The sequence below is a fragment of the Scomber japonicus genome, chromosome 14, assembly GCF_027409825.1.
Source record: "Scomber japonicus isolate fScoJap1 chromosome 14, fScoJap1.pri, whole genome shotgun sequence".
Taxonomy (NCBI): domain Eukaryota; kingdom Metazoa; phylum Chordata; class Actinopteri; order Scombriformes; family Scombridae; genus Scomber; species Scomber japonicus.
In genome coordinates, this window is record NC_070591.1 from 20,435,682 (window position 1) to 20,457,578 (window position 21,897).

Sequence of the window (21,897 nt, forward strand, 5' to 3'; positions counted from 1 at the left end):
TATGAACTCAGGAGCACAGTATGTTCACTAAACAGAAGGTGTTGAGTGATGCCGCAGTGTGCAGTCTAAACAATGTGGCTGGAGAATGAACATTGAGATACAGTTAGAGGTTCTACATTGCGACTTGTTTGTGAAGAAATCGTCTGAAAATATGAAATTCCTTACATTTTCAGCTGCTGTTTTTGGCAGTTTAATTATCTACTAAGTCTAACAAGCAATGTAATCCTAAAAACAAACTCAAACAGCTGACATTTTAACAACTTCCAAGAATGTCAAATATGAAAAGAGGCCCAGAAAAATGAAAATAATGAATCCAGACAGACATTATTAAAATGTCACAGAAGAACATTCATAATTTAATTACTGATTCAGAGGCCAAATGCCATGTTGAAATTGCCCCGAAACTTAAATGTTTACACTAATAGAATTAAAATAGTATATTAAGGAAATGTTCCTGAGAGTCATAGAAATTAATAAAGATTTACATGTAGCAACAGTTTCTCTTCCCTTGAGTTATGTGACCTTTCCTACACTCTTAACTGCGTACTGCAGAGCTCCAGGGTAAATCTTGTTGTACTGTATGTAGCTTATGCCTATCTAATACAAATGCAATACATTTTACAGCCATTCCCCAAATTGACCTACAAAGAATGTATTCCCATCAGGTTTCGAGGAGGAAAACATGTACAAAATGAGTAATTGCTGCAAACGGAGGGAGATGAATATGTGTTTATACAGTTAAAGAACATTTTAACAGCCACACAGCAAACAGAGTATAATCACAGATACCAAAAAGATGGGTAACATTGCCTTATGCATCACTTGGGTTCATTAATTGGGACAAATATGCAAATGTACAATATGACACATGAGAATAACCACAAACAGAAACCATCAATACTGAAATGGTGTCCAAGTGTTTTCAGTGTATTGTATTCCGTATACATGTTTGACTTGCATTAATCAATCATCTTGTAAAATATGAATGGTGATTGCAGATTTCACTTTGCTGTTTGACTGATTACTCTGGGCTAATTTGATAGAGTAGAGAGGGCACTTGAAACAAGGGCACCATCTTTCTCCCTTTACCTCTGGGATTTAAATATTAAACATAAAGGATGGCAGATTATTATCCCTGTCACCTTGCCTTAAGCAATGATATTCCGTTTTAACAGTGCCATCAAGTACCTGCTGTGTCACATATTAGTGTGATTTCACGTTCTTTGAAAAAATGTTTACGAGGCAAGTGAGCTAAGGGACAAAACACATCTCCACAGAGAGTGGTTCCCTCAATCTCATTATCTGTGGTTAGAGTCTGAAATAGTTCACAGAAAGGATTGTTAAATTACTACAATGTATTTTAGGTTCTGATAAAAGCCTGCTTACTTGAGTTTAAATCTATCCTTCATGCAGATTAAAAATGTCTGCAGTAAAAATGTCCTTGAGCCAGTCATTTATAGCTAATGTAAATTCTATATTCGGATGTTTTGAGCTAAAATGACTCTTTATATCCAGACTTTTTTTCTTGTTGTCCTCATTTGCAAAGTTACATTTAGATGTTACCTTAATGATCTTTGAGCAACACAAAGCAGCAACATAACAGGCTCAGAACTGTGTTCTTACCCAATTTAATGTGTTTTGTTGCAATGGAAGCTTTAGATCACAAAGCTATTTTAAAGTTCACACCAAGATGTTAGAATACAGCAACAAACAAAGGAGCAAATGCTGACAGGGAACCTTTTCATTATTGATGTTAAGCTTATTTTTCTCAGCTAAAATCCTCATTTCAGTTAATCTGAAAAACACAATTGTGTCTTATGTAATTATACAGACCTTCTACTATTGAAGTGTAAAGCTATTTTGAGCATTACAGTTTAAAGTACTCTACATGGAAAATGAACATGTCACGTTGAGCTGCTGAAACATAGAGCTTGGTTTCCACCAAAACACAGCTCTCTGCCGTATAGCTTTGGGAAAGTGACAATAAAATCAATGCTCGGAGGTCGATGTACTTAGAGTCAGTAAAAATTGCTCGTAAGCACTGGGAATAAAAAGCAAATGTCACATATGGTCACGGTAACTGCACAATGGAAGTGCTAACATTTGGAGCATTTAAACAAAGATGAGTTCTGAATTGTACTACAAGCTCAGTCTGAGAATAGCATGTTCCTGCAATTCATACATCCCTAGAAACAACAACTATATTTTCCCAGATTTGTACATCTCACATTGAGTAAGCAAGCAGAGTATATTTCTAATAGGAAGAGCTCATACACACACACACACACACATATATATACTGTAGCACTGATTCTGTTTTCATTGCACTGGCTCCCTGTCTCCTTCAGGATTGACTAGAAAGTCCGATTACTCACGTTCAAATTTACCAACAGACATGCGCCTCCCTACCTACAGGATCATACCGCAAACCTCCACCCGCACTCTCAGATCTGCCAGCAGCTTGCTCCTCCAGGCCTCCAGTACTAAGCTCTGCACCATGGGGGACCGAGCCTTCTGCTCTGCTGCACCACGCTTGTGGAACAGCTTCCCTAAATATCTGAGGGCAGCACAGACCCCAGACTCTTTTGAAACAGGCCTTATAATTCAGGAAGGCTTTTTCATCATTATTTTCTGTATGTTCTATGTTATAAATACTGTAGATCTTTGACTTTCAAAATGAATGAAAAGTGCAGTACAATTAAATGTTTTGTTATTATTATTATTATTATCATTATTATTATTATTATTGTTATCACTTTCTACTTATTTTCATAGCCTGTTTCCATGACAACATTATCAAAATTCTGGTGCTGCCATCGCATCATATTACAACAGAGATTGACATATCAGGGTTCATACAATCCACTCAACATTTAAATTGAATATATTCCTTTGCACTGAATACAGAGTTTACGGATATGCACAATATTCTCACTTTCACAATTACTCTACAGAATACTGAAGTGTTTCTTTTGAGTTGTGTGTGTGTTTGAGACCAGACATTTTACTTTTAAAGCAACTTTGAAGCTTTAGCTGTTTTAAGAATACAAAGAACAAAAAAAAAAGAAAGGTTATCTTAAATTCCACAATAGGATAGGGGAGATATAGTTATAGACTTGACTTCTGGAGCCATAAATAGACTAAGATGTGTAATATTCTAAACCACTTCAGCAAAAACTTGTTTTCACAAACTTTGTTCAGCAAGCTGGCTCATGGATTTCACGCTAGTTTAAGGAAAGCTACAGAGTCAGAGGCATGCTATTACAAGTATCAAACTTTGTAGTGTCCTAAGAGAGATATGTGAAATCCTCAAAGCCGGCAAAACATAAATCATCACAGAAGCACTAGACATATCAGTTACTGAGCTCTGAACTCACATGAAAGTCTCAGTCCACGCTGGGAAAATCAGTGAAGCAAAAATGTCACTACCTGTCTATAGTGGTTTCTGGCTGCATCCTCTAAGTCTCTCCATGGCTCCATCTACCCAATCATTTGAATCCGAGCTTCATGACACACAAGGGGACGATACTGTACCAATAGTTTCCCTTACACTGTGACTTATCTCATAAGACCCACCCAGAAAGAACAAATCTTTCAATCAGAATTCACTTTAGTATGTAATTACATTTCTTCAAGATGTTGGTTGTTTTCACAGGGTTTTAATTAGATCAAGTTATTAAAAAAAGCATTCTTTCTCTACCAAAAACAACTTTTTTTGCATCAGCTTTAGCTTATTTTTTGGGGGGTTTGTTCTGTTTTGGCATCAGCTTCAATGTTCAGCAAAAAATACTTTGTTTAATGGAATTCAATGCAACAAAAAAAAGCATGCCAGCAGTCACCCATAACCCCAAAACCAGCTCTTGGACTAAATTTACATTGGTATAGTAGCTCTATCCTGTGTTGCTGTAGGGGCTATTTTCTCTCTGTCTTGTGCCCTTGCCTTGCCACATTTCCTCTGCATTGCACTCACATAAGAAAGAAGTCAGCCTGTAGTTGCAATTGCCAAAATATTATTAAATATGTACTGTAGTCAGCCATGACAACCTCCACGTTGTTATCATGGGATTCAATTTTTGCTGTTAGCTATGCCAACATTGTTTATTCATCTTTACTGAGTGGTATTTTGCAGTAAGTGATGCTCTGAGGAGATCATTTATTCAGCTGTGAAGTAGCTCACATATGCACTTTGGTACCGTTTCAACATCTTTGTCATGAGGGGGACAGAGCAGGTGAATCCAAGTGCAAACAGAAGCAAGACTAGAATTTGAAAGAAACAAGGTGTTTATTTTTAAAAAAGGAGGAGAATGTGGACATGGGGAAACTGGGGCTGAGGCAGGCTGGGGCAAGGGCACCAAGTCCAGAGTGGAATCCATGGAAGCTGGGTAGACTGGGGGGGGGGGGGGGTCCAGGTCAGGGAAGCAAAGCCGATAAGACCAGGGTCAGGAGACATGGGACCAGAGACAGAGCTGATGGGACTGCAGGGGAAGGAGACAGGGTCAGGAGAGAGAAAACAGGCAACAACAAGAAAAACATTAAAAAAGGAGAAGAAATGGCTCGAAGCGTAGACAGAATGGTGCAGAGGCTACAATCTGTCCGAGCTGAGTATAAGAAGAGGTCTTGATTATGGAACGGGTTGCAGCTGGTAGAGCTCTGCTCCGACTCCAGCACACCTGTCTTCACTCACACAATCACACACACACACAGGGGGAGGGCAACTGATACGGAAACACAGGACTGAGGCAGGGATTGTGACAGTCTTTTAAAAATGAACTTGGATGGGGGTGTGAGATCAGAACACAGTCTTGTAGTTTTGCGATACTGGCCACACTACTGTACATTACATTACAGTAGAGGTTACTTATGGGAGGTCACTAAAGGTCACCACTGAGAATCAGGGCCCCTAGTGAGTTGGCATACTGTTGTTCTGATAATTACATAAAGGTAACAGTGCAGTGAAAATAATTACAGTGACTGAACCACTATTGTTTCATAATCATCTTTCTTGAACCAATTCTTGTGTTGTTCACTCATAACTGAACAATTGTGAAATATTAAACATTTCTTGGGGAGCAGTCTCTCAATTTAGTAGCAGGACAGGATAAGTTGATGGAAAATGGAACTGAATTCTCATAGTTCACAGAGCAGATGAAAACTTAGTTTCAAATAGACTGTAGGCATTTACATCTTTAACATTTCACCCTGCGATCTTGTCAAAATATAACAGAGCGAAAAAAAATGTAGGCCATAAAGCTTTAATACCTTTGGCTTTCGTTCCAGTTTTTGTTATCCACGGCATAGTCTGGAAACTTTTTGTAGATCTGTCAAGAAATCACACATCCGCATCAAGGTTGTCCATAGCGTCTCTCCTCAGATGTACAAAACTAAATGAAGTCCATCTTTGAAGTGTTATATTTATTTAATAACATCCATAAGCAATTATCCCTGACACATTTATCCCGACCTGCACATCCAATATACCAATTCTAGTTCAGACTTTCTTATGAATATTAATTCACGTAACCCATTAGCAAAGAGAACGTTTTCTGATAGCCTTGAGTTGATGAACGCACCTTCTTTTCCCTATAGCTGATGAAATAGATTTTCTTTCTTGCCTTTCTATTAAAAATGGGGGAAAAATAATTGAAGCCAAGTCGTAGCCATAGGAGCAGAGGAAAAGGATCAAGCACATCTTCCTTTTGACCTACATATCAAACGACCTGGCCTCCCTCCACTGCCTTCTCAACTGAATCATTACATCTGTGGTGTGATCCGCACCAAACGCCACTACTGTCCATTACCCACAGGTGTCTTCAAGTCACTCCTGACTTTTCTCAGTGTAGTTACGATTCCCTTGATATATTATGGGATGGTAATTGGATGGGGAGTAGCCATGACTCAGAGTGGCCAGAACATGAATCAAGTTGGACAGAGCATATCTTTGTACCCAATGACACCTGAGAGGTCATTGCTCTTGGATTCCTTAAGCACAGGTTTCATTTTGATGGGCAACCACTAAAATTTTATTGGGATGATTTTATGACATATATTGTGATTTCCTGTGTTAAGCTGTCACACTGCTGCTGGCTCAGAAACAAACAGAATGAAGACAATATGTTCAAAAGGACACAGGGTGATGATTCCACAGACATTATGTGATGATTTTTATGATGGATTTTCTTCCATTAATAGACACAAAAAGATTGTTGAGCAAATCGATGATTATATCTGGCTCCTAGAAATTATGCTCATATTGTATACCACTAAATTGCAACAACATATATTTACTTTTTAAGTGAAATGTAAAAAGAATACTGAATGTAGCATTAATAGATACTAAATATAGTCAAAGCTCTTTTATGGTTATGTTTTAATCTCACAGCATTTGATTGAGGTGAAGGAAAGTTTGTGGTCTTGATACGAAGACAGTGCACAGTGACTTCTAGCATGAGGCTCAACATGTTTAATTTATTACCATTTTACCAAAACATTTGACCAACATAGCCTGTGGATATAATTCATGCAGTGAATTGATTAGAAACAACAAGTATATGTGAACAGAATATCTTCCCAGTGTAACCCTCTTTAACAGCTCAAAAAACATACTTACATTTGTTTTCCTATACTAGTTTTATGGTGATTCTTTATAAATGTTTATTTATCTATTTCCAAACCTACAGCTGTGAAGTTTGTGGGATCCCAAATGGACCCCAAAACATTTTATATCTTTATTTAAGTTTGTATGCAAGAATGTAATTGAACGCCAGTATCAGAATAAAACCAAGTAATAATGAATATCATCCTTTTAATAATACTGGCTTGAAAAGGAAGTGTATGATCATATCCTTAAAGAGGTTTTGAAACAGAGGTGTGTTGCATTGTCCTAGCTACATCCAGTTTCCAGTCCTTGGTTATTCAACCAGGTGCTTGGACTGGATCAATTGTGCCTTTGTGAGGCTTGAGAGGCTGTTCGCCTGGAAGGTTCCCTTAGTCAGCAGACTGGTTCCTTAGATGTAATATCCTGTTTCTATACTGTGTGCTGCAGGTTATTTGTTATATTTCCCCTGATGCTTCATACAATATGTTGTTCAGATGAAGTTGTGTCTGTACAGTAAAATGTTTGCATACTTTAAAGTCACTGTTGCAAAATATTGTATGAAATTAAAAACCAGTGGGTTAAAATATATAAAGCTATGTCGATATTTGTTGGAATAATAAAATCATACATTTTTGAAATGTGTCTTAACCTTGTGCAGCCCTAGGGTTGGTGTGGATCTTTTCTACAGCACCATGATTCGAGTATTTCTGTCTTTCAATTCCCAACGAGCCGTGAAAGGTAGCTTGAAAAAAACGAATGTGTACATTTTTCCTCTAGGCCTCAGATACATTTTTTCTACAACATTGTGCTATATTTTGTGCAAGGTAGTGTAATTCCCTGAAGACATGTACAGTATCATAAAATGCATGAATCAACCTTGCAACTGAAGAGTGGATTATTTAATGCATGTCATAATTTCCATATATCAATAACATGGTTTAACTAGTTTACATGCCCTTGAGACTTACAGTATATGGTTAATCAAGAGCTATGAATCTCAATGTCAATATGTTACCCTACTCAGTAATCATTTTCAGAGCTGTGGGGATAGGAAAAAAAATCATAATGTTTTGAAAATGCCATCATTTTGATGCATTTACCCATCAGACTTTATTTGCACAGACAGCAACATTCTCTGTATCTCTTACCCCGCTCATTGCATAATCATTTCTTTCTCTTTGCTTGCTATACTTAGCAAGCAACCTGACGTGCCTCACCAACAAGGCCCACAGACACCTCCATCCTCATGTACTCTTTTCCAAGGACTTTTTGCTTTGATGTACGAAGACCTGGCATTGTTAACACCGTGAAGGTGTGCCTAGCATGCAAATACAGGAAATGTTTGTTATTTGTACAGGAAAAGCAGTGAGTTTCTCAGGATTTTTTTTTCTCCTTGCTGCCTTTTCTGAAGGTTAGTTTCTGAATCTGGCGGTGTTCTGGATGTGTTTATGTTTTCATTTACTGCAAAAAGAAATAGTGTTTACCACAGAATGTGTGCTCCATCTTAATACTTAACATATGCATTCAGCCTTATAGCTGTGGAGGCTGTTCTCTTGGCAAAACATTGTCTGGAGAAATATTGACAACCTATTAATATATGAATTAAATAATATGTTTCATTAGATGCCAGTCTGTCATATCTACTCCCTCGTTTGATACAGATGAATCTTAGCATCTCTTGTCATTTAAATGTATTTGATTACGACTGACTGGAATCTTGTAGTTTAAATACCTTAAATGAAAATGAGGACAAATTATAAGAGTTTTATCTTACATGATCTTGGTATCTTTGTGTGAGTCTGTTTGAATTCTTTGTAGAACTAACACACAGAAAGACATACTTTAGTCAAAAAAATTGACACCTTTCATTTCTAATTTATTGAACAAAGGCTGAAAGGGCAGGATCTGCAGCTCACTCAATTCACCGAAAACACATGTTAAGCATACGTGAAAAATGAAATATTTTAATCCCTATAGTAAGTTGCTGTAACTGACTGACTGAAGTGCTATAATGGTATCATGTAACAATCCACAAGTTGCACTTAGAACCTCCTAACATCCTCAGGGGCTGAATAGTAATGGTCTCTCACTGTAGCAAAGCAACTTACAATTGGACAACAAATACCTAAGAGGACTAAAATATGTCAAGGTGGATTTTTTCCCCCACAGGCTATCTGCTAAGAATTTATGTAAACATTTCATAACAATCAAATCAAAGCTAATTTAACCACAGTGAAAGAAGGCAAACCAAAGCAAATGGTAGTGCATTTTAAACAAAATCCAAATTATTGATCAGAAAAGCAAACCATCACTTAACCTGAGCATCAGATATTAAGTATTATGTTTAACTTGAATGCATGTTACCTTTTTGTGATGTCAAACAGAAGGTCATAAATGCTTTTTTGGAGCCATCAATTGTGCTTTTGTGACATTAATCCCCCTTACAAGACAAATGTTCTTTAAAAAAGCTGCAGATCAATGGTAGATTGCTTTATACTGTGTTACATGTAAATGGAATGTGGTAGGACAAGAGTATGAGGCAGTGTAATGGCACTGCTCCAACAGGGGCCTTTCAAAAAGACTGCAGGTATGAGTGCGGAAACAATGTCAACACCTCAATGTTAGTTGGTGATGCACAACTCAGATCTCTCAGTTTAAAGTTATGCATTTCCTATCTTGGACTCAAAAGTACCGTCAGATAAACTAAGTTCCAGATGAAGAATATGAAGCACTTGTGTAAGTAATTGATGGAGTGTACACCAAACATGGAAAAAGCACCCTTGAAAGATTATCCCTTGTTTTTACTGGCAATAATAGTATATTATAATGTATTGATATGAAAATAATAGTGCTGTTATGTTCTGACCCTGAATTCTGGTTCCTTTAGTGAGGCAAGTTCAAATACTATTATCAGGAAATTGCAGACTGGAAAAATGTTTGTGAAATTGCATGTTAATATGATTTTTGAGGTTTGTAAAGCAGAGAGGGCAGGAGGGTCCCTCTCAATAGATGCTATAATAGCTAATAGAAAAATGCTCATGGCTAATAGCTTATAGAGCTTCTGAACACTGCTCTGAAAAGTAGAAATGCAGGTAGCCTTTCCAACCCATTACCCAACCTTTTCATCCAATCTTACTCCTGCCATACATTTAAGCCTTTTAAGGTCAATCTAAGTGGCACAGAAAGGCTGCTGCATGTAGAATTGGTGCAGTGATTAAGATGATTGATTATGGTAAAAATGTAATTGACATTACCTTTAATAATGTCATAATTCTTATTTTGCTGAATGCTGAATGCAGTATATTGCACCACATATTACTTACTGCAAAAAGGAAAAGTGTCTCCAGTTTTATTGGGCCCAGTTCTAATGGTTGCTTCATGGCTCTCAGATCACAGTGATTCAACCGTAAGGGTGTGTTTTGAAAGCTTTTTCACCCTCAATACTAATGACAGAATGAGCACTCAGACACAGCCACCATCTTCTGAAATGCACAGACAGCGCACTCCCACTCACTCTGCTCCCAGAGTCTATGTTCTGCAGAAAATATCTGCTGCCCCACGCTGCCAGTTTGAACTGCATCCCATCGGATTTCTGTCTTTGCCGTACCAAGTGGACAACAGATAGACAGCATCATTCCTGCCTCAGGCCATCCGCTACAAAACTAAAGAGGACAACAACAAAAACCAATGCATCTAATGTAGAAACAGTGTTGCCTGCCTACAAGTAGTCTCTGAATAAATACACTTACCCTTATGACTGATGCCTTTTTATCATTGTAGTTCAGCAGCTGTGAAGTAACCTGCCTAGAAAACAACTAATCAGATGAAATAAACATCCAGAAAACTGTACTGAATTAAAATGAAATTAATTTACCAACAGACCTGGATTGAAGTGAACTCAAATGAGCCAAACTAATGAAAATGAGTTTGTGGTTTTAAAGTGGGTTTATTGCATGCAATTCCATAAATGCTAAATGAAGTGTTAACTGAATGATATGTGAACATGAGCAATTAAGAGCTTCATCTCACCTTTTCTAGTGCAGATATTGTCTATACTAAAGTGGAAATACACAGTCTGTCTCTGCTGCAGCTCAAGAGAGAGAATTGACGATGAACTGTATAGTAGCTACGGACATATACCACTTTTCCACCAAGCTGGAGCTGTTGCTGGTTTGGAGCCAGAGCCTGACTAAGCACCGGTTCTTTGCTTTTCCACCGCCAAAGCTCCAGCCCCGAGCCTCAGAACGGGAGCCAGAGCAAGCACCAACTCTTTGCTGGTCTAAAGCAAGAACCGATTACGTCAGCGGACTGGGGGCTAGCGTTTATTAGCCGGCTAGCAGGGCTAACGTTTATTAGCGGGCTAGCGGGGCTAACGTTTATTAGCGGGGTTAACGTTTATTAGCCGGCTAGCGTGGCATTTACAGAGGGTTAAAGATTTGTTGATTAAAAGTACTACTTCTTCTTCTTCCTTCTCTTTCTTCTTCTTTGTTTCCGGCAGGCTAGATGACTTGAGCCATGTTGCTGCCTCTTATTGGTGAATCATGGAAGTGCTTCAAACGCGCACGCTGGCTACATTATACAGTGACGTAATCACATGGCTCCCTGCCGGTGGAAAAGCAATAGGTTCGTAAGAGGTGCTTGGATTAGCACCAACTGAGCACTGGCTCTAGCACTAGCGCCGAACCAGCACTGGCTCCAGCTCGGTGGAAAAGGGGTAATAGAAATACTGTCTTTCTGTGGCCTGTCGCTAAGCAACAACAACAGAAACCAAAATTTCTCCTGTGTTGAAAAGAAACATGACCATACTGTGTGTTCAATAATTAGCAAATGTTAGCATAACACACTATTCCAAAGTGATGAACAAAATAAATGCTGATTGTAGCTGTTCAGGGGTAATAATACTTTTTGGTGGCTTGATTGTTTCTATTGTGTCCAGTGAAAGATGACTCATTGAAGACACTGCTCTGCATTAGGAATTCAGCACAGTAAGATATTTAACCCCTGTTGTCTTACACATTGCTCTACAGCGACACAACACAGTTTGGTGTTACAGCATTAAAAAATTGCGGAGTTTGCATAAATTCATCATAATGATGTGGTCTGTTTGCACGGAGCAGAGAGAGAGCAGAGGGCATGAAGAGGGTAAGACACAGTGATTTTATTTTATAAGTGCTCTAATAAAGGTTTTGAACCATAAAATCAAGATTTCCAGTGATTAGTTGCGTTAGGTGATCTGCCTGCCCCCTTTTTACTACAATTACTCTAAACAAATACCCAATTCTGTTTTACGTGAAGGTGGCTTGTAGGTGAGGTGCTTTTGTTCTAATGATGAATTATGAATGATTGTGAAATAAGGTAGATTACAGTATTACCAATTAACAATCTTCAATGCTTAAATCAAGTGCTTCTTTTTTAAAATTGATAAGAAATTGAACCCAATATCTGATTTAAGGTTGTGCTTCACTTCCTGATTAATTAATATGAGGACTATAACTGTGACTGGTTGATAAATACATGCAAGAATTGGAACAATGTGACCTTTTGCAAATATAAATGTCTCTCACAAGACAGTATAATTGGCTGCACTGAATACCACAGGGAGAACAATTAAAGATAACCAGCAAATATCTTTTTCCCTAAACACTAATGTGATGGAGTGAAAATAAATGATTCAAACTGTGTCTGCAGCCTTTTCCTGTAGCTTTACATGATGTGTAGAAGATTAGAATAACTCTACATTTGAAGAAAAATGTGCATACTTTGCTAATTACAAATCATTCTCTTGAAATAGATAAGACATACGGCGTGATGCAAAGGTTAAGCAGAGCGCTACACGTGCAGGAAATGACAATGTAATTACTGAAATGACTGCAGCATCTTGGAGACCTGCTTTCGTTCAGTACAGAGATGACAACAAACAAGCACAGCCCCCCAAATGTGACTTGTCATGCCTTTGTCGGAGAACCTGCTACACACAGCAGCACATACAAAGCAATCATAGTCAATCATGTGTTTGCGCACAATTGTAAAGGCATTGTGAGGAGCATGATAAATGATTTTAACCCCACCTCTGTTTTCAACATGAATCATTTTTAACAACAGATAGGATGGCAATGAAGCTTTGAATGTTGTAGGCTATAGTGTGTGACATTTATAAGAAGAAGAACATTATAATGTTAATTTATAAATGAGTTTCCTCTGCTTACTTTTGCTCCTGAGGAGTTTGTGGAGCCTGTGTAGTACGGCTGCTGCAGTATAGCTATGCTTGAGGAGTCTGTTTTTTTGTTGTCAGCAGGTTTTTTTTTTTCTTTACTCCTACATAATTCATAATTCTGTCCTTCACTTTCATATAGTTCTACCTGAATGCAAGTCAACCCCCTCCACACAGACACGGAAATAGATTTTAGATCTGAGCATCCTTTTTTTCCTGCCATGGTAAATGTACTAACTTGAAAACTGAAATCTGACTATGGTAAAGTGAAACACTGTGCAGATTATAATAGAATTTCTATTTGCACTGGTTGGCAGTAAATTAGTGCTTTCAATATACTGTACAATGTATAACAATGTGGCAATCAACTTTTTAAACATTGCATGTCGACTCCATTTCAGAATGTGAATGGATCTTTATCAAATCTGCTACACATAAAAATGTGGCTTTTGAAGTTGACTTACCTCAAGGCCCATTTAGTAGCTGCGATGGAACTTTCGATCATATCACACAATCTTCCTCAGCAGATGGAGTTTTCCCAGTTGTTACAGAATTGCATATGTTTAAATTTCCATTATTTTCTGAGCCTTTCACAACTTCTCATCTTAAGTGCTTTAAGCAAATGTATACTTCTCTTCCATGTTCACTTAAAAGCAGAGTTTAAAAGTGTATCTTGCAATCGGTTGTTCACAAAATTCCTCAAGGTTTATTTATTACGGTAGTTTAGTCAGCTGCTGTTTCCAAGGTCAAGTAGGAACGGTGAAACTCAGATTTTTGAAATATTGAATGTAAAAAGCACTCTTATAAGTAACCTAGACACCTAAAAACCTCACTTGCATTATCCAAATTCATGCTCATACAGCCTAAATAGTAACCTCCCTCTCTTAATACTGCTTGTGACAACAAGGCTCATTCTTTCATCTTAAGAAGTATGATATAAAGCAACACTTCTCTGTGCAATTTGGGTTAAGGATGAGCTTATTTGAAGTTATTTAAACAAGATTCAGACAGATTTAATTTAAAATTGAGGATTACATTAATTGACGGGGGAAGGAAGCACTAATGGAAAAGTGCACAATTTCAAAGAAAAAGGTTTTGAGTCTATTGAGTATTAGTAAGAAAATTAATTTGTTTATCTTGTGCTATATAAGGAAACACAATAAGGTCAAAGGTCTATCTAAATGTGCTAACTCCGACATTGCATGGTGCTTGTTTCCAGTATAGGTCAAATGTTGCCATTAATATTTCAAACATGCTAAATGGAAAAAGATGTTCATATGGTAGCAGAGTGCAAATAGCTGTCCCTTTTTCTAATAAGACAATACATAAAAAAGACAATTTCCTACATCAGATTGGAAGATGGCCCTTTCTATTTCTTGTTGAGTCATTTATCTTACCAACATTGATGAATTCATTATGGTGACAATTCATGTCGCTATAATGAAATGCCACCCAAAGATTGGCCCCTGGTTGAAATGGAGAGCCAAGATATCTACCCCAATTATTGTAAAATTTCACTCCGTGGGGGATCCATCTTTCGTCTGTGGGCTCATATTACTCAGCACACTATTGTGCCTGCCATTGCTGAAGGTCTGTTTGACACCTAAATGAGTTTAGAGCATCCCCCTTTAGCAAACCTCTTTCTTTAATTGTGCCTTTTACAGGTTTAGACAAGGACAGAAAACTTTGATTAAAACTCATTATGGACCAAACTTGTATCATAAGTACCAATTAAGATTTTTATTACAGTATATTATGAGGTTAAAATAGCTGTCTTAGAAACATGTTTTGAATTTATGGTTGACAGACAAGAATGTGACATACTACATTGTGTTAACCATATTCAGTAATTAAATCTCTTTCTGAAGTAAACAGCTGGAGAATAGAGCTGCTATTATAAAAGAGTTATAGTGCCTTATGGTTTGCTTTTATTTAGATTCCAATTAATGTAACCAAGTTTGGTAATGAAACCATCCCGAACATAAGAAATATAAACCCAAAGCCAGCCTTAATGGGTATTTTTCCTTCAATGTTCTGCTGTTAAGAGAAAAAACATACAGTTCCTGACATGCTATCGTCACTCTCTGCTGCCCGGTGCTGTAAAAGTTTTGATGGGATGTGTCACTGGATTATCTCGCCCTACATTCCCCTCAGGCTTTTATTGTAGGTCTGTGACATGGGCACAGGCATTTAGTGGGACTCCCAAGTGTCACTGGCAGTACTGCAGGACCCTGCAAGGCTCCAGGAAACACCATCTATCATTGTCATAAGACCAATCATCCACATCGGCAGGGCCTTTCTTTCAGCAGGAACCATCACACCCATTAAGCGATCTCACTGACCCTGTTCTGGTATATGCATTATTTCCCCTTTATCTTATATTTTCTGTGATTGATATAATATAAATGTTGTGAATCGCTCTACACATCACTATGAAATTTGTTTAGGTTTGTGCTACTTAGCAGCTGCAAAATACCATGTTGAATTAATCACCTTTTGACGAAATTGGAAGTAACCTCAGGGCAGAGTTCAAGTTAAGTGGTAATTGCCTGTTAGATATCAAGTTGGATTTGGGTACTTTATGGTCATGATAAAAGTTGGGGTCATTTGAAATCATGATTGTTTGATCATCCTCTTTTGTTCTTTGGCAGATAAGGAACAGTTTGTATGATAAGACTTATTGGATATTGGAACTTCAATATTTGCCCACCATTGAGGAGGCTAGCTATAATGAACTCTATGTAACCAGAATCACGACAGGAAATGGGAACCCCCAAGAAAAAAGGATGTTCATTTCTTCAAAGCGGAGAGAGCACTCTGCTAATGCAGAAGCAGAAAGGAAAATATCGGAGATAATTATAATGAGGAAGCAGATATGACAAAGGAAAGATGTAAAACTGACAATACAACTCTCATGTGCTTACTGAGGCTAAATAATCAGTGCCTTATTTACCAAAAAAGTGTAAAACCTGCATTTAAAATTTGTATAAATTACCAACTTAATACTACAACTTGTAATATTTGTCTTTAATTTGCTTTTATAATGGAAGTATGTAGCTTAACTATACTATTACTAAAAGACATATAGTGACATATTAACTGAAGAGGACTTCCTGTACCAGCTGTTGATTTTGTCGTACATTTATGCAGTAAACATTGAAGCACTCCTCTGCAGCCATTTGACGGTACAGACGTTGTGATATTCTAAATAAATAACCACAACTGGGTTAGCGCTAGTCATTTTTAAGACGTCTATTCAGTTCCAGAGTCAGCTCGAGCCTCAGCTGTGTACACTTATCAAAAAAATCCATGTACATGGTAGACAGACAAATGAAAGCTTTTTAGCACATGCTCCCATTTTACAGGTTTATGCCATGAAGCCCGTAGCCATTCTTTCTTTATTTCGTGATGGTGCAAATCTAGCAACCTTTCAAGGCTGCTGTGCACAGTTATTTAAAGGGAAAATGCTTGGCAAGGAAAGAAGTCTGAGTGGTTTTCAAGTAAAATTCACTAGCTACAGTGCTTAGTGAGCCAAGAAGTTAATTTCAAGGCATGTTGGGAGTACACAAATGAAATGCAGTTTATTTTGCTCAGTTAAAAAGTTTCATGAGGCTATATTCCTTGCATTCTTGTATTTCACTTTGCGTACCCTGGAGTTCAACCATGAAATTTGACTACAAAATGTTAAATTATTGGTCAATCAAAATCACATATCTGCAGTTCTTATAGGACATTCACAAGTCTTATAGTACCATACACGCTGAGTTCTCTACCCACACTACTCCCACGTTCCTGCAGCTTGTTAATGCCGATTCCAACAAGGAGAACCATAAGCTTTATTCACTTGGTGCGGATGATGAAAAAGGACGTTACCTCATTCGGTTTGATGGAGCTTGCTGCTTTTTGGCTTACTTAGTGAGATACTGCCTTGGCTAGTCTCTTTGCAAAGATGAGCTCTGGCTGTACACATCTGGAATATTCCACCTGCACCTCTGGAGGGAGGTTCAATTCAGGGCACGCAGCCATGTGTCAGCTGACCCATGTCAAAACAGCTTACAAGCAGGATCATGCATCATATTCTTTGGTTGTCCAAGCAGCAAATGGACAATGACATCATCATCTGTGTCAGTTACATCAGCAACTGTGTCCCAGTATTAGAATTTGATTCCGTAAACAATCAAGGCAAGCTTTTCCAAATCCTAGGATATGAATGTTTTGTAACACGCATTTCTTTTTCAGTTTTCCTGCACAAATATTTACCATCTGATGTCTGTCTCCTTTCCTACAATACATAATCATCATTTAGGTGAATATTTAACTACTTTATACTATACGAGTAACATTAACATTCATGGATTGTGTGCATCAATCATAAATGAGCACACGGCTGCAGAAGACAGCTGCTTTGCCCGGAGCTGCAGAATAACTGCTCTTGCGATATCCTTTTCGAAGCATTCGCTGTGAGGGCCTGTGTTGAACAGCAGAGCAAGAAAACATCCTCCAGCCTAACAGCCATAAACAGGATTGATGTCTGCGACCAAGACGTTTGACTTTATCCAGTCGGGCTTGAGAGGGATCATTCGGCTTCATTGAGCTGTACTGAGGTTTTGATAGAATTGTTTTTCCCACAATATTTTCTTTACCTGTTGCCAGACATTATCACTGGATACCATGTAATGGGAGGATCAAATGAAAGCTAGTATTATTAACTTAAAAGCTATGTGTTTCACTCTAGCTCAAGGTGGTATTTCTAACAGTATTTGTTATTTGAGTAGATTATAGGTCAAAACCTTCTCTCATTATGGTGAAGTGTAACAGCAAGACTTACAAAAAATGTAACCAGTGATAAAATTGACATATTTAAAACTTGGGTTGGACAGATGGATGGCTGCCTACAGCTGTGTTACTCCATCCAACAAGTATACCCAGCTCTAAAAAGAAGGTTTGAAAGAAAAATAACATCATCAACAACAACGAAAACATTACATATGTTTGGATCCACTGCAAATTCTTTTTTTCTGCAGTGATTTCTACATTCAGTAAAACTACATTTGTGTTGCTGCATATGTTTAAAAAACAGGGTACAGGAATACTTATCATAAAAGATATACCATATAAAGCCAGCTATTATTGCATGATTGTTCCATGCACAGAAGAAGATTTCAACATGTAGTTAAAAGCTTTGGAAAAAGCTAGCAAGTCAACCTTGAGTTAAGATCTTTTTTCTAAGTGATATAAAAATGTTTCACTGATGTGTAAAGATGAAAATAATCTTGATAATTTCAGAAATATTAAATTCCAATATTCATAGTTTACTTCATCTCACATGATTTTTCAAACTCAGAATAGAGGAAAATTCAATCGATGATGTAATCCTTTTACAGCAGAGACGACAGATGTAGAGGGAAGACAAAATAATAGCGAATAATAAATGAATATCAGCTATGTAAAAAGGAAAAAGTCCAGCCTTTGCTTTTACTGCAGCAGTAGAACCACATGGTTGGAAGCTTTTTTGGCTTTTGACGAGAAATAATATAACATAAATGTGATCCAGACTTCTTTTCTTTCCATGGAGGTCAATTTGACTTCTTTCTGGTATATAAATGGATTTGGTATTTGTTTAGCAGTGTGCTGGGAGGTATTAGTATCCTGCCATATTGGAAAGTAATGAGGGAACACTGCTTGCATCATAGAATGCATCTGGTCCTCTAAAACACTAAAATATTCCTTGGAAGCCACTCATAATGAATTGCAATCATGGGACCTATTGTCTCTCATAAGTAGGCAGGCAATACTATGATACAGGCCTTGCATACAAGAAATGTTTGTTTGACCAATATACAGTATATTAACATCATAACTGGCCATAGCTATAGTTGTCCATTTTTTCCATTCATATTTGACAAAAGCTATAGTCAATATTAGATGTTATACGGAGAAGCATCTCTATAATAAGAAATATAAAGACTGAATAATAATTTGTTATTGTCATGATTTTGTCATTAATTTCCTCTAAGCTAGTTCATGAGCTGTAAAATTGTTATTGTCGAAAGTCATAATAATAATGAAAATGAATGATAATGATTTGAGTGAGGCTGGTTGTGTAGAAATATTGTGGGTAATGCATAACATGGCACTTGTCAGAGTACAACTTAAGCAAGCAAATGAAATTTTGTTTATGTTGCACATTTAATTCCAGGTGAAAGCACAATGTGCTTCACAGAGCATTAGCTACCAGATGTTACAGCTACAAAACCTATGTGGATAGACATTTGACATAAGTAAACAGTTAAAACAATCATTAATAACACATCAAAGGAGATGTATCTTTATATAACTTATTTGTTATGAACTTGCCAAATTATACAGTTCAATTGATTCATATTCATCCATACACTTTCGTGTTTTACAAAGATTTTATGAGAAAGCACAAATGTGTTTTATTATATTAAGTCATACAGTATCACAGATTGTAAATACATGGTGACTGAAATGTGAATACATGATATTACACCTGTGAAAAGAATTATTGAATCCAATTGTTCTGAAAAATGAGAAGCTTTAGATATTCATGCAGTTCTTGATTATTGTTCTGAATGCCTTGGTTAATGTGTCACTTTAAAGATCTTAGAGGTGCCACATCTAAAAAACATTTTTAAATGGGACCTCTAATATTCTCACTATGGGAATATCTAATATTCACTTCTGCCAACTCAAATGTGTTTGGTGTTTGAGTTGAGGCAGGTGCAAAGGCTTGGCCAGGGTCCCAATTGATTTTCATCTTTGTGAGCAGCATTTATGCAGCGAGTGTTATAATGTGCACCCTCCGTCTGGCTCAGTTTCCTCACTGGCGGGCAGACTGTATAACTGTCGTGCGGATGGAAATGAGCTTGTGGCATAATCCGTGGCAGTATCGTCACACATCCTACATTCAGACATCTTCCAGTCTCTGCTTATCCGAAGCTGCTGGTTAAGTGCTACCTGCCGCACTCATTCAATACGCATTCGGGACATTGAAAAAAGAAAAACTGGGATGAACTATTTATCCTAAAACTTCCTCTCAAAATGAATGAATGAATGAATTTTAAATACATAATTAACCTACATTCTGTTGCATTGCTTCATCTTATTATATCCAGAAACGGGGTGTTACAGAAAAGTATTAATAATAACTTTTTTTTCTACTTTCCGCGACTCATTACTCTGCCACAAGAGCGTAGATTTGTTGAATTGCAAATATCATAAAGGTTCTATTCAAATTTCATTCCACATGTATCCTTACTTGCAGATTTTCTATGAAAATGAGGGCACAAAGCCTCCCCAGTTTAAAGCAAAAGTTAAGTAAAATGAGAGAGAGAAAATGTAAATGCAGGTCCCTGTTTCCCAGAGCTCATAGCAACACGTGCATGATAAAGTCTATGGGATACGACTTTTAAACTGTGCAGTGTTTGCCAGAACCTTTGCACCCCACATGTTCAACTCATTCATTTAAGTTTTGACACCTAAAGTCTCACCAGCTGTCTCTCCATGCATCTCTCTTTCTCATTACCACATTTTAATTTCACATAGGACCTCACAAATAAAAGCTAACAAGTTTTTCTGTCACATAATTGTCATCAGTACATTGGATAAATAGGCAGAGGATGGAAGATTTAAAAGCTACTGCATATAATTAAGTAAACGTTATCAATTTCTGTAGTGGCAATTTAACATTGCTGATTCCATGTCCTGGGTGAATACTTGATTGTAATCAGAACTGTCGTATCTAATCACTGCATTACAAATTAGACTAAATTATGCCAAATTAGGCTTCGAGTGGGAAGGTTTGAAACAATCTGCCCTGTACCCAGCAGTGAGTATTGTGTCAAGTGCAAACAAAACATAATCGATTTGAGACTATGACAAGAAGATTCGTAAAGATGATCAATGGAAATCATTGGTGCTGATGAGACAAACATTAGTTTTGTGGTGACTTTTGGCCAGATTCTTTCCAATATCCTGCCAAGATAAACTTTACACTTGCAACAATTTATGCTTATGAATGATGTAATACTAATGGGATGAATCCTACACTGGGAATGTACAATGGCCATACTGTACAGTAATATAAGATCAAGATGTTCACTGAGTGAAGGCAGAGAGCAGATTAACTGATCATGCAGATCATGCAGATCATGCAGACACACAGAAGCGATCATACCTCTAACCCACAGTGACATGTTTACTCTGAGCCTCTGGAGAATCATGAGCACCAGCGTGCTGCAGCCACAGCTTCCGATCACTAATGCACCATGTGATGAGAAGGGAATCCTGTTTGAAAAAAAAAATATAGCCAGGAGGCAATATTTAAGCACATTCTTTAACATAGAAGCTATGTGTGTAATTTGCTTCAATTTACAGCGCATATTTGTCATCGCCTAATACTAAAGAAATCATGCCCCAAATAGATAAAGACAAAAACAAAAATTTGAGTCAGCATTTTCCATTGCGCATCAATTGCTGAAAGGATGATGAATAATTAACAGGAGCTCCATTAAATGCTAGAAGAATGCAGATGAAATGCCTACCCACATACCTACAGAAATTTATACCCAGCATTAATATATATTGAAAATGGAGTAGAACACATTAATATAGATTGATATTTTCTATATGGGTCAGTTTAACTGGTCAAATGTCATTAATGTAACCTGGGTTTATGAACACTGCTTTCTCTTTGCAAGACATCTCAGGAGTTCTGGCTAGGCAATAGCCTATTTACAAGAGAGCCACATAGGATAATCTTGTTATGCAAATATTATACAGCTCACTAAGAAATAGTGAGACGCAAATTACATTTTGAACAGACTGAGCTAAAGAATCATTTTTGTTTCAAATAACAACTTTACAAAAGACAAGATGCCATATTCTGAAATCGACTCCTGTGCATTACAACATTATTTTTTATTTTCTGTTAGTTGCTGATTAAATCACCAAGTCCATAATCAGGATTTTAGAAATACTCCAAAGTCCCACGACACCCCCCGCCCCCCATTTAACAACATTTTGACAGGCCATTCATTTTTAAGTGTCCTATAATTCAAATCCACAT